The sequence below is a fragment of the Neopsephotus bourkii genome, unplaced genomic scaffold (genome assembly GCF_033783945.1).
Source record: "Neopsephotus bourkii isolate Nb327-2 ecotype Australia unplaced genomic scaffold, CSIRO-AGI_Nbou_v1 NB_1016, whole genome shotgun sequence".
Lineage (NCBI taxonomy): Eukaryota > Metazoa > Chordata > Aves > Psittaciformes > Psittacidae > Neopsephotus > Neopsephotus bourkii.
The window spans coordinates 2,462,894-2,476,269 of record NW_026901505.1 but is presented as its reverse complement, the minus strand read 5'-3'; the positions used below and the strand labels follow the sequence as shown (position 1 = coordinate 2,476,269).

General features: G+C 47.0%; 1 long non-coding RNA gene across 1 annotated transcript in view; it reads left to right on the top strand.

Annotated features, from left to right (window-relative positions):
* Positions 1-13,376, top strand: part of LOC133215878 (uncharacterized) — a 95,159-nt gene that overhangs the window by 56,785 nt on the left and 24,998 nt on the right. The window contains exon 2 of the long non-coding RNA XR_009726507.1: positions 3,701-3,888. This is a non-coding gene — a long non-coding RNA (uncharacterized LOC133215878). The remainder of the gene's footprint in view (positions 1-3,700; positions 3,889-13,376) is intronic.

Here is a 13,376-nt window from a genome sequence, read left to right as displayed (position 1 = left end):
CAGTTTGGAGTAAACCATAGGGATTTCCTACGTTTACTCCACCAGTGGTGCATTGCAGAGAGTGCATCAGTCCCTCGGGTTTAAAGGATTAATTAATGTTTCTAAAGCACTTTGATATCTCGGCCATAAATCACTGGAGAAGTGCAAAGCAAATTATTACTAATGGGGGCTTACGACTCAAGGACAGATTTTTAATTAGCTGAACAGGAAAAAGTCAATGCCAAGAACAATTCAAGGAGCTGTTTGTGAGACAGAAATCTCAGCTCTATCGGCAGCTCCTCCACTGTCCAAGGGAGACCCCTGTCCAAATGTGGCTCTGGAGGATCCTTTCCTCTGCCGTAAACAACCCTTGTGAGTTTGTTTTGGAGGTGATGGAGAGTTTCCCTGCTGTCATCTGGAATTCCTTCTGCTCTCCCTGGGGGGACCTGCAACATGAGGCTGAAAGAACTGCTGTTAATGCTATCTATTATTTTATTAACAAGGACAGTAAAGGTGTGAATATTTGGGCTGGGTGTGAGTGGATCTCTGTGAGCAAGCAGCAGTGCTTTAGTGCGCCTGGGATAAAGATTCTTGTGGTGTAATCACTCTGAGGAGCAAGGGTGGGAGGTATGATCATTTTTTATAGCTGAAAGAGGTTCATCTGGATCCAGCACTGTCCCCTGTTACTCCTCCAACACACCTGCCAGTGTAAGTAAAGCCAAGTAGGTGCCAATAGGTGCTTTTGTCTCACTTCCCAAAGCTGGAAGGGGACTTAGCAAGAGTGTTGATGGTTATATGCCAGCGAAACTGGGGAAAAGATTTTGCTTTTCAATCTGTAACACATGCAAATAGAGCAGTGCTGGAAAGAGTTTCTCTGATTACTCCTGTTTGGGATGTGCCCACTCCTGGTAAAACACGTTTGCACCTTTTCCAGTTTAGAGATCCTTGCTGTAGCCAGGAAATGTGATACTTTTGATTGTCCAGAAACATCTTTTCTCAGGTTCTTTGGAAACATCTAGGCACATTTCCAAACTTGAATTTGATGGGTAAACCCTCAGTGTTTATGACAGCTGCTCTGCAGATGGGAACTGCGTTGTCTCCTGGGGCATTTGAAGTGTGTACAACACTGCGGTTTTCTCCTGTCCTTCCTTCACAAGTCAGAAGCATCAAAGCAGAGACAGGCTGTTGACCAGCCCTTGCCTCCTGGACACTTCTGTCTTTATCCTCTTATTGCTTGGGCTCCTGAAAGATTTGCACTGACTTAATCTTTGTAACCCCTCTCAGAGCTACCGATGAAGTACTTTACTACTGAAGAAGGTTGAAATTCCAGATTATGCGTATGATGGACTGAACTTTATTCTGCCACAGACTGAGCCAAACCAACTGATTCAAGGTCAATTCCCTCTGTCAAAAGAAGCCTCCCATATAGGCTGCTAATGCTGCTGCAGCCCAACAGCAGCCACAGTAGGTTTTTAATGCAATTTTCTCCGTTAGCAATTGCTCTTCCTTCCCAAGTGCCTCTGCTGACATCTCTGTGTTTATGAAATGCCTTCAAAAACATGGGATTTCAGGGCTTCTCTCTCCTGATTGACATCTATATTATATCCTTCATGAAAATCAGAGATGCCTTGGGGCTGATTTGACTGGGGAGGAATGAAAAAGAGCTGCAAACTGCTATTGCGCTGGGTGCTCCTGGTAGAAGGAGCAGGGAGATGTCTTCATCAGTGTGGGCTTTCTCAGGATGTGTCACCTTGTCAGAGCAGCGTGTTCCTCTGAACACATCAGCTGGAGGAGTAGAGAAAAATGAGTCAGGCGGCTCTGCCAGCCGTGCGGTGGGACTTGCCGAGTGCAGCACTTGCCATGGAGAAATGGAGAAGACAAGCAGGCCCCAATGCCGATGCTGCTATGGGATGGCTTCCCCTTGGTTGCCTTGTTGGGTGATGGCCATCACACACAGTGTGGGATGAAGGACCTCTGCTATTGCTGATGATGTCTTTTGGCTTCTGCAAGGCACTTGTAGGGGAAATCAACACATGGGAATGCAGGGAAGGGGTGGTGGGTAAGGCAGCAGGTCTGCTTCTAGGTGGATCAGCAGGAAGAGGAGATTTTCCTTCAGGATGAGTGCCTGAGTACTGTCAAATTACACTTTATCTTCAATAGGAAAGTATTGCAAAAGAATAAAAAATTGCATTGCAGGGAAATGAAAAAGTTTGATTTTCATGAAGGATTATAGAATTTGGGAACCTACTTGTTTTCCTGCTATGGCCCATCTATGACAGGCTGGAGGAGCACTTGCTGTACCAAGGCTGGGATTTGCTTTTTCTGAAGACTTTATGTAGAGAGAAAAACCACCAGTGCCCAGGGGAAATGGCAACAGAATCACCAGTCAAAAGCATTCAAAGATCACAAACCAGACCCAGATGATCATGAATCACAGCTTAGAAACCACAAACGGTTCTTAAGCCTCTTCAAAATTATGGCATTTACCAACAGGCTCGTTTGGGCTGGTTCACATTCTCCAGCCTTCTTCTGAACCCAACAGAGAGAAAATGACATCCTCTTGCAGTCCCAGCTACTGGGAATTGGGGTGGTAACAGGGATGTTGTGACACTTGACTGGTGGTGCTAGGGCTGCGATTACAAATGAGATGTGACCCCTCAGCCTTGTCCCAACAGGGTCCCATGCTCTGCCACCAAGGAGTGACTGTGCAGCCAAACCCCACACTACGTCCCTGTGCTGGTGGCATCCCTTGGTGGAGGTTGTAGGGATCTTTCTTGGATACCGGAAAGGAAGGCACTTTTGGGGACCTGTAGGAGGATCCTGTGCTCGGGGTGGTTAACAAGTCAGGTAGAGTTTGCTGCTGCCCTGTGATGAGTGGGATGAGTGAAGTTTGCAGAAAGGCTGATGCAAATGTGATGCCCAGGGTGTCACAAAAGATAGCTCCTAAGATGCTCAAAGCTCTCTCGGGTCCAAAAAGCTACTTGTGTTGGATTTAAAGGCTAAAAATTCCCAAAGCTCTGTTACTTGCTGGGTTTGCCGGGCCTGAAGCTTGCAGGGGTACCCAGGACTTTGCTTATGGTTTCTGAGATGGTTTTGAAAGCATTCAGCGCAGAAAGTGCAGAAGAGCAAGCCCTGTGCAGTGGTGTGCCCATAGAGATAAGGAGGTCATCAACACATGCAGGAGCCCATGGGGAGATCTCTGCAAGTTGGTTGGAGGAAAGGGGATGGTGCAGCTGAATCCATTTGGGCACCATCCATTCAAGACTTGTTGCATCAGCAAGTCGATAGCTAGCCAGTGTGCAGTGATCAGCTGTTCTTGTACCCAGGAGATACTGATCAAACACTGATTTTTCTGCAGAAAACCAAACACAACCATAATTTGGTCTGCACTGATTTTTCTCATTGATCCTTTCCCATTAGCGCTGGGAAAGCTATTTTATTGCTCTGGGTGCATGGAAGATATTGAACTGTCTGACAGTTTGGGAAAAGGGATCTTGTGGGTAGCTGTTGTGGAAATATCACTTATTTTCTGTAGCTGTAGAGGTGTCTTTAGAGCCCAGAACAGTATATACGTTTGTTTTCTGTCCTGGAAACATTGCCCCTGGGGCCTCTGGTTTCTGGGGAGGCGGCTGAAGATAGCCACAGGGGAAAATTAACAAATTATCAAATTAGCATTTCTACTTTTACTGAAGCTTCTGTTTTTAACCTTCAGCAAGGGCAGTGTGTCCACGACAGCGACCTTTGGAAATCTGCAGTCAGTAGCAGCTTTGTCTGAGAATGGGTATTGCTGACAGCAGTGTCTGAAGACAAAGGCATCACATAAATCATAGCTTGTTGGGTTGTTCAGAAGGGACTGTGTCTGAATGCCCATCAAATGCTTCCTGAAGAGGATGAACATACCAAGGAGAGGTGATGTGTTTGTGGGGATTACGGGCTGAAATTGCCTGGGGTGTGATTGCACAGCTCCCTAGTGTGGGGGCAAGTTCCTGGACCATTTGCCTGTGCTCTTCCACCACTGCCCTGATACCAAACCGCAAGGACCCAGCCTGCAGAAACCTTTCCCTCATCTGCTCTCACTTACTGGGTAGTGGCATGTGGCTGGTGGGGATACCTCTGGACTGTGGTGTACTCTGGTCACAGCAGTGGCCTCCGGGCTCTGTACCTTGCAGATGGGACAACTGCTGCCGCTGTCCACCCAGGGGTGATCCCAGGTCAGGAACAGTGCAGCGGGTGCTGGCTCCTGTGAAGACTTTCTTCCCTTATTGCTTGTACCCATCTCCTTGGCTCCCATGTGGGATCTCCATGGAGGCAGTGGGAGCACATGGGGTTGGTTGCCCAGGAGCTGAAATACAGAGCTCTTCTCTTCTTGCTTTCCCTGGCAGCACTGGAGAAAAAGTATCGTTTTACCCACTCCTACAGAAAATGCCAAAAGCAAAGAATTCCTTCATAAAATTGCTTCTTTATTAAATCCTTTCTGCCTCCCATCTCTGTATCTGCCCCTGCGGCTCTCAGAGATCCAGGGCAGAGTGATTAAGTGCTGTGGCCGATAATTGTGCAAACAGAGTTTTCAGTCTCCTCCAGCAAGGCACCACCCTGTTCTCTGGACTAGCAGTAGCACTCCCTGCCTACTCCCTCTACCACACATCAAGATACAAATGGGAAGCATATAGAATTATAGAATAGAATCATAGAATAGAACCATAGAATATATGTTATGTGCCTTCCTTTCAGTGTCACAGACTCCTGGAAAATGACCTAGTCTAACCTGACCTTCTGCATAGTTCAACCTCTGTCCCTCCTCCCAAGGATCCCATGTCCCTTGTCCAAGGCTGGACATTGCTCTGAAGCATGAGTGGGGTAACTTAACAGGGAGCTCTGGTATTAAGCATTCTGAATAAGGATCCTGGATTTCTATTGCCCTGTCCTGTTTGGGTAAAAGAGCCCGTCTGCCTCCAGTTGTTGCTTTTACATCACTTCTCCAAGACTCTGAAAAACACTATTGTACTTCTGATTTCAATGAAATATGTGGCTTGAAGAGGATGAAACTCTTAGGTCCATCTCACTGTACCATTTCAATTAGGGGAGAAGAGACTTTTCCAGCAGAGAGCTCTCAGCCTGCTTAGCTCCATGGGAAAAAGTGGCTGTTAAAAAAAACCAGAAAGGTGTGGAAATGAAGGGAAAAGTAATGCAAACTATGAAAAAAGTCTTTCATTTCTGACAACACTTCTCCCTGTTAGCTATGGAGAGGTTTTAAAATGAGAAGTGCACTCCTTCACAGACCGATAGAAATGAGATCTTGTGAGGAAAAGGAAAAAGGTAGCAGACGTGGGCTAGAGCTGATGTTTCTGTTGCTGGACTTTGATCCTGAATGTGCCAAAAAGAGGAAGGAAGAGCTCAGATATGAAAACACTGAGCGTGCTTCCAGAGATAGCTTTTTCTTGAAGCCGCTGCCACAGGGAACCATGAGACCCATGTTAGTTTGAAAGTGCATTCCTACATTCGAACTTTATTCTTGGTGAACTCTCACCCGGCAGCAACTAATGCTACCGCCGGGTGCTTTAGCCACAACAAACGTGTCCTTATTGCTTTGTTAATCGTTTGTATCTGCTCTGGGGTGTGGAAAAGCAATACTCCCTGACCCCGCCTGTGCATCAGCATGACACACACCTGCCTGAGTAAAATCTCCCCAGAGCTGATAAATGATGGTTAAACACTGCTGATAAACTTTGGCTAACTGCTATTGACCATTGGGTTGGGCTAAGATTAGATAAGGCCCAATTAGCTCTTGCTGCCTTTCCTAATGACAGGCTCAAACTAAAAGAGGTGGCTGAAAGTTTAAAGCTAAACTAGGGACACTGTGATGTTTTGGACCATAGTTGATGGCTGATGTTTATTGTCCCTACAAAACAGGGCTTCATTTCAGGTTCCAAGAACTAACTGTTCCTAGGACACAGATGTGGGATACTGGGGAAAGATGCTGGGGTGTAAGAGCATTGGCACCTGTAGCTGTGCTGTGAAAGGTGATGCTGCAGGCACTGCTAGCAACTCTGTGCTTTCAGCTGTGGTCAATGGCCTTGATTAAAGAAGGGTTTTGTCTTTGATTTTAGGGAGCCTTTGAACATAGTGGCTAAACATTTCCTTTCGATCAAGGGTTTCCTTTTGATTTCTGCATGTAGTCAGCTCACTACATCCCTCTGTGAGCTTTGCTATTGAAGCACATCCCTAATAAATATGACATTATTTTTGATGCCTTGCATGTTTTCAGCCTGGTTGTGGAAGTGAGGTGCTTTGCAGTGAACACACTGTCTGCAGCCCATCAGGGATATGAGGAGCAGCAGTGCTTTTGCTCTGGTAACGGAGATGAAATAATCCACTGCTGAACCTCCTTTCCCCAAGCAGCTTTTAACTTGTTTTTTTTCCTTCTACATGAGGAAGTGGCTGCCAAAGCCTGTGGCTGCTGCCTGCAGTATGCTTTTCCTTCTTATCCTTATTCATCCATGCCAAGATCCTCTTTTCATCACTCCTTCCCATTTTCTGAGCTTCTGGAAGCCCCTGGCTCATAGTTTCAAACCCCACTTGACAAGAAACGTGGTTTTCCTGTTAAAAAACGGCTGAGGTTCCCACATTATGCTGTGGTTTCTGTAGGAAATATTCAGAGATGTTGCATCCTGAAGTTTTCCCTCTGTGTTTTTTTGGAAGAAGAAATCTATCCTGCTTTCAAGCCCAGTGCAGCCCCACAGTGCCTGGACTTGGGACAGCCTTCCTCCAGCACTGAAGTGCTTGCCAGGAGCAGACAGTGACAGGCTGGAGGCAGGCGATGATGCTGATGATGTTGTCCTGCATCTGCTGCTGTAGCTGAGACATCCCTGAACTTTGTTCTTGTTCCTCTGCTCAGGCTGAGCTGCAGAGCTGCCTGGTGGTCTGGGGTCAGGCTCTCTCTAAGCATCCTCCTGCATTACCTAAAGGGTGATCAGACACTGCTGGCAGAAGGCTGGGCAGCTGTGGTTGCACATACCTGTGGGCCACAGGAGGGAGGGTGCACCAGCTGCCAGTGCCCCTGAGCCCAAATATATGTGCTGCCAACCTCTTGCCCACTTGGGACCTCAGATCCAGAGACTTGTCCCTGTAAATCTCCATCTTAGTGCAGACACAGATCACATGCAGCCTTCACAAGACCCTTTTACTCCACAAGCTACAGTTCCACCTGCTGGGACTATCACTTTTGCTTCATTTTTCCACTTTGTGCCCTGCTGACATTCGTGTTCTTTCACAGGGTCTGGCATTGTGGTGGTTAGGAGCAGCCTCTCTCACTGACTCCAGGCTCTGCTGTTTCCAGGATCCTATAAATTCAGCTTTCAGCCATACAGAGCCCTGGGATTTTTATGGATGAGGAACAAAGATGCATAAATGATAATTAAAGCCTCTAAAGAAACACTCAATGTTGGCCAGAAGCATAAATCATAAATAATTATCATGATGCCCAGCTTTGCTTTTACGATGCTGTATTATTATAAACTAGAATTAACATTATGAAACTTAGAAAGTCAGCAATGGAATGGAGAGGCAAAAAAACTTGGAGGAAGTCTCTGGATCCATTCTGAGAACAGGGTGCTGGACTGGACAACCCTGTGCTTTCAGGGGTACTGCTTTTATCTCTGCAGTTATACTAATATTTAAAACAGGGATTAAAACATTGATGACACCTAAGAGCTTTATGGATGGACTTTACTGGGATCTAGGTCTTGCTCTGACTGAAGTCCTAGGATCGCCCATGTGCATGGGCCCAAGCTCTCCTTTTGCTTTAGCCCATTTTCTCTCTGTTGGGTTCAGAAGAAGGCTGGAGAATGTGAACCAGCCCAAACGAGCCTGTTGGTAAATGCCATAATTTTGAAGAGGCTTAAGAACCGTTTGTGGTTTCTAAGCTGTGATTCATGATCATCTGGGTCTGGTTTGTGATCTTTGAATGCTTTTGACTGGTGATTCTGTTGCAATTTCCCCTGGGCACTGGTGGAGCATGCTGCTTCTTGTCTCTCTCTGGACTTCAAAACTTTCAAGGCCTTGACAAAAGTAAATCCTAGCCCTCTTCTGAGGACTCGGGCAGCTTTTTGCTGCGCAGATCCCACCCTGGCTGGAGAGAAATTGCAGGCACAAAGCACAGCGTGTCCCGCTGGCTACCGTCCCATCCCATTTTCCATTTTGTTCAGCAGCTGCTGCTCACAGCATGCTCCTCTCCATGCAATGCAGAGAGACCCACCAAGGTGGGACCCTGCAGCTCCCAGCTGCTGCTGCTCTGTTCGTTGGCCAGGGATGTGCTCTGCCTCTCCATGGGTAATAGCTCCTTGTGAAACTATCCAGTTTTGTCCAATATGTTACCCACAGGTGGCACAGCAGGGAGTCTTGGGTGACATGGCTTAGTGTGTGGTGTCCCTGCCTGTGGCAAGGGGTTGGAACTAGATCATCTTAAGGTCCTTTCTAACCCTAACTATTCTATGACTCTATGGTGCAGCACTGGACCTGGGTGCCCTCAACTCCCACCAAACTATGTGTAACCACTACACTGGCCCTGGAGGAAATATTCAAGCAGAGATCACTGATTTGTGCTTGGGGATGGTGTATGGTTGGTGAATTTATGGGAACCATGGCTAAAAGGAGCCCCTGGCAGAGTGGGGATGGCTTGTCACTTGAAGGACATCTACTCTAGGCACATTTCCACTCCTTACAGAAGAAGTTTAACCAAAAGATTTGATTCTCCCCCTCCCAGTCCTGAAGAAGAACAGCTGCTAGATGCTGTTAATGTTAAAAGCCTTCAATTAGGAGGAACACTGAGGGACAACACAGGAAGCTAGAAAGCTGCTCTGTAGCTAAAATAACTTCAGTGAGATGCTGTGATAACAGGCTGAGACCAGAGGATAAATTGCCAGAGTGACACTCCCTGCCTGCCTGCAAGGATGGACCCTGTGTGGGAAAGGATCTGACAGAGGAGTGAGAACATCCCAGAGTGTTGGGACTGGTCCTCTTTTCAGAGCCTCTCTGCACACTGGGGTTAGTCTGTCATGAGCAAATCCAAGATGAAGCAAACTAAAGGGAACTTCTGCTTCACATTGAAGCGCTCTGCTCTTTCCCACACATGTTCTGAGACAGGGTTGGGTTTTTTTTAATACAGACATAGCAAAGGAGCTGCTTTAAGATGGTTTATTCAGCCCCTATAACTGATGTTCAAAGGAAGCTGAGCTCTCCCATGTGCAAAGAGCAGGGCTGAGATACAAGCAGGCTGGAAGGGAATTGGCTGCATCTGGGCCAAATTCTGACTGGGGAGGAGGAGGAGGAGGCTTGCAGAAAGACAACCAATTTTTCTCCTTGGAAATTAAAAGCTTCTGGCATCACCTGCTGCTTATCTTGCTGCAGTGACATGCAGTTTTTTTCCAGGCCTAAAGAGCACTACCCTGACTCCAATATGGGCTTAATTGCTACTAATCCTGTGCCACTTAGCACTTAGGCTGAAGGAGGGAGATTGAAAAGAAAAAGACTGGGAAACAAGTTCAGCTGACCCAGGGCTGGTCACTGCTCCTGATGTTATAAATACGTGCTCTCCTGCACCTGAGAGGAGGTTAGCTGGTTTGGGCAGGCAGCAGTGAGATTGTGCTGGGAAATGCCTTGGGTACCATACTGGGAGGAAGCACATCCTGCTGTAGCTGGGCTTTGAGTGATCTGCAGGCTGAATGTGAGTTCTTAAATTAAGTTGAATTCCATGTAATGGTGAGGCTTGGGGTAGCAGGGAATTAAGTATGCTCTCAGGGGTTGTCCTGCTTTTGGATGGCTTTGCTTTAAAGCTGGTGCGTGATCTTTGATAGTATTTTTGGTTTAAAAAACATATGTTTGGGGGGTGTGGGCAGCAAAGTGATTTTTGAGTATGTGGTTTCCCTCCAGGGTGGACTTCTCTCAGATGGGCCACAGGAACAATCTCTCCCATCAGAGCTCTGCGTGCATCTGCTTTTGCTCATGCGAAGACAGGTTTTTGGTGTGTGCCAGGCTTATGAGGCTGGTGCCTGCACTGGTTTTTGTGCTTGCCAGTAACTCCCACAGCAATAGAGCCAGAGTGTGCTCTGTAGAAAGAGGTCACTTTATTCCTTTCTGTGTCAGTATTATTTCTGTTAGAAAAGGATTTTAGGAAGGGGGTTTGTGGGCAGTGGGCTCCATTCATTCCTTGCAAGCTGACTACGAGAAATATAGTATTTGGGGTTTTATTCCTTCTTGGGCACATCCAGAGTGTGGCTGCAGTCTGTGGTTGAATATTAGGTGGTTGGGTAACAGCAGAATGTTCTGGATGTTGTCTTCCTGGTTTCTGGAATGAGACCTGCATGTTAATTAAATCCTTGAGCATCCTTCCCATGGAGTCAGGGCAGTGCAGTGCTGCTGTGTTATATGCAAACCGAGCATGGGTGTATAATGTTATGGTTGGGTTTTTTTTGCAGAGGGGTCTCTGGGTTTTAGTTTTTGCCCTGTGCATGTTCCTGTGAGCTGATGATCAGAGGCAGGCTGCGGAAGAGGCAGAGCTGGCTGTGTTTGGGGGAGTGCTGCCAAATAAGTGCACGGAAAGCTCTTGTAGCAAAGATCATGTAAGCCTAAATCAGAGAGCTGGGGTGAGTCAGAGGCTTAATTTAATTAGTTCTAAAATTAGAGTATCAGTGAGGGGAAGGCAGGGCAGGAGGAAGGAAGATTTGGGGGTATGCTTTGTGAGAATTGAGTAGTACGGGTTGGTGCTGTTTATACAGACCAATACCAGCATCCCAAGGCCTTTAATATATCTAATAAGCATGTTTTATAGACAAATTAGTGTGCACAGTATGCCTCAGTATTGCTATTCATTATATAACATAGTCAATTGATTTCTGGTTTTGCTTTCACATGCGAACAATGCTCTCTTACGTTTTGTCTTTTCTCTCTTTAGTTTCTACAGAAAAGAATATTGCCTTTTAACATGTACATATTATCTAGTACATGGCACAATGGCACTAGGCTTGTAGTGACTGCTGCAGGGTAAATAATCAGTAATAATGGTAGTAATAATGGTAGAATATGCCAACACTCTTATTTCTGGAGATTTTCCTTTTAGCTTGAACTTCATTTTGTAACTCGGTTTAAGTATCTGTCCTGGTGAATCCTTTGACCTCTCTTTCACTTCTTAGAGAAGACAAAGGTCAATGAACTGTTGGTCAAGGAATGAAGTTGTAACCTAAGGTTCTTGGTGGCCACTTACTGGAATAGCAAATTTGAGCTTGAAAATGGCTTAGGAAGTAGATTTCCTGGGGAAGGGAATTCTATCTTCCAGCAGCTTTTAACTAGAAAAAGAGCAAGTTAAAGGCTTATAAGTTTGGGGACATGATTAACAATGCAGCAATCCATTAAGAAACATTCTTTTAGTGAATGTCAAGGGCTTTCCCAGTCACTTAGGGCCTAATAGTCCTGCTGAACTTGGTGGCTTTGCTCCATGTGTTCAAGGCCAGGTTGGATGGGCTTTGAGAAACCTGGTCTAGCGGAAGGTGCCCATGGCAAGGGGATGAGCTTTAAGGTTCTTTCAACCCAAACCACTCTGTGATTCTGTTTCGGACCATGCTGCATATGGTGCCAGAAGGAGTTTGTAAGGCTTTTGTGAGGAGATTGCTTCACTATGGGGTCAACCTAAACCCCACAGCCTTTATCATTGAAGAGCAGTCTTGGCATGTGGTGGAGAATCCCATGCTACACTGATGGCCACACAGTGGGTCATCCAGCAGCTCAGCGTCTGCCCCACACAACCACATGGAAGGGGCAAATGGCCCAACGAGCATCCAAGGGCATTATACAGAATTACTGCTGCTTTTGGGGTCTGACTAGCACATGAGAGGTAATTGAGCTGGGAAGGTGCATGAGGCCCTGTCAGGAGGGATGGGAAGGGGACTGCGTGTCAGTAGATGGCACTGTCTGCTGTGAGCCAGCCCCAGGCTTTCCCTGCACCTTGGGGTGCTCCTGGGGGAGCCATACCTCTGCCCCACCCCCTCCCCGGGGCCCATTTCCAACCACATTATAGGTACAGATGTGACTCCCCCTGCATATGTGGTAAGTCTGGCATTTTAAGGTGCTACTTTGACTTGAGGTCTATGCTTAGAAAGGAATTTAAGGCACATTTTGTACTGTTTTAAATGGGTGCTCAGAGTGAATCTTGATGCTAAGAAAAGCATTCCCTTGGGATGGTACTGTATCTGTAACAGAAGTAAGGCTTCTACCCCCGCTGCGTCTAATAACTGCAGTTAGAGAATTGCATTTCGTCTGCCTGAAATTCTCCTGCTGCTTCAGAGAGAGATGCTGGACTGATTTCAGCTCTTTCCAGTACTGATCTGACGTTGCAGAGCTTTATTTAAAGGCTGTCCCTCTCTATTCAAAGGGGTTTGGGATCCCTGCATCTTCATAGGATTTAGTGAGCAATTTGGGACCTCAGGATGAGTGGTAATGAATAATTGTCAGCAGTTAGCTCTGAGCCACAGCCATTGGAAACGGTGAGAAAAACGAAGCGGCGCTTCCTTGTAAACCCTGCAATTGTGGGTTCTCCCTGCCACCGGAGAGGCGGAGGAGGAGGAGCAGGAGTCCCACTCTGCGTAGTGGTGTTGCAAAAGCAGGCAGACTTTCACTTGCATGCTCCAAGGAACCCTGGGGATAGAAATGGGTGCTGAAGTGAAAGGGAGCTGGGAGCAGCCTCCCAGCCCTGCCTGGTCTGTCCCAGGGTGTTGTGGAAGAGCTGGAGCACTCCTGTGGCTCAGGAGGTCCCTTCTCCTGAGTAGTGGAATCTGTTTGAAGGTTATGATAAATGCAACCCTTGCTGATGGTGGGGTTTGGTGATGGTGTGCAACCCTTCCCTGTGCATGTGTGCACCCTGTTTTCTCTCTTCACAGCCCCCTGTCTCTCAGGGCTGTTGGGGACCAAGGTGTTTCCTTCTCTTCTATTGAGTGCATGTGGATGCCCTTGCATGGCAGCTCTTCCTGCCTGTGTGGTGATGGAGGAGTGCAGCTCAGGTCTTCACCAAAGTACAAGCCATTTTGGGTGACAAAATACTTTTTTTGGCTGGTTACACCTTAGAGGTACATGATGGACCTGGTGAACGTGGGTGCTATGCTTCTTGCTTGGCAGCATTTGAGTGAGCCTTGGCTGACGTAAAGGATAGCTGAGGGGGAGCATCTCTCCTGGTGACATGTCCCACCCCTTGAGTGAGGTGCCACCACCCTGGTGTGACACATGCTGACTTCCTGCAGTCTCCCAGTCAAAGGCCAGCTCCCTGACCTCACTAATGCCTCAGAGGGTTGTGGTGTTCCCTAAACCAAGCTCTGCTTGAGTTGGAGGAGATGTGTGATTTCACGTGCAGAATG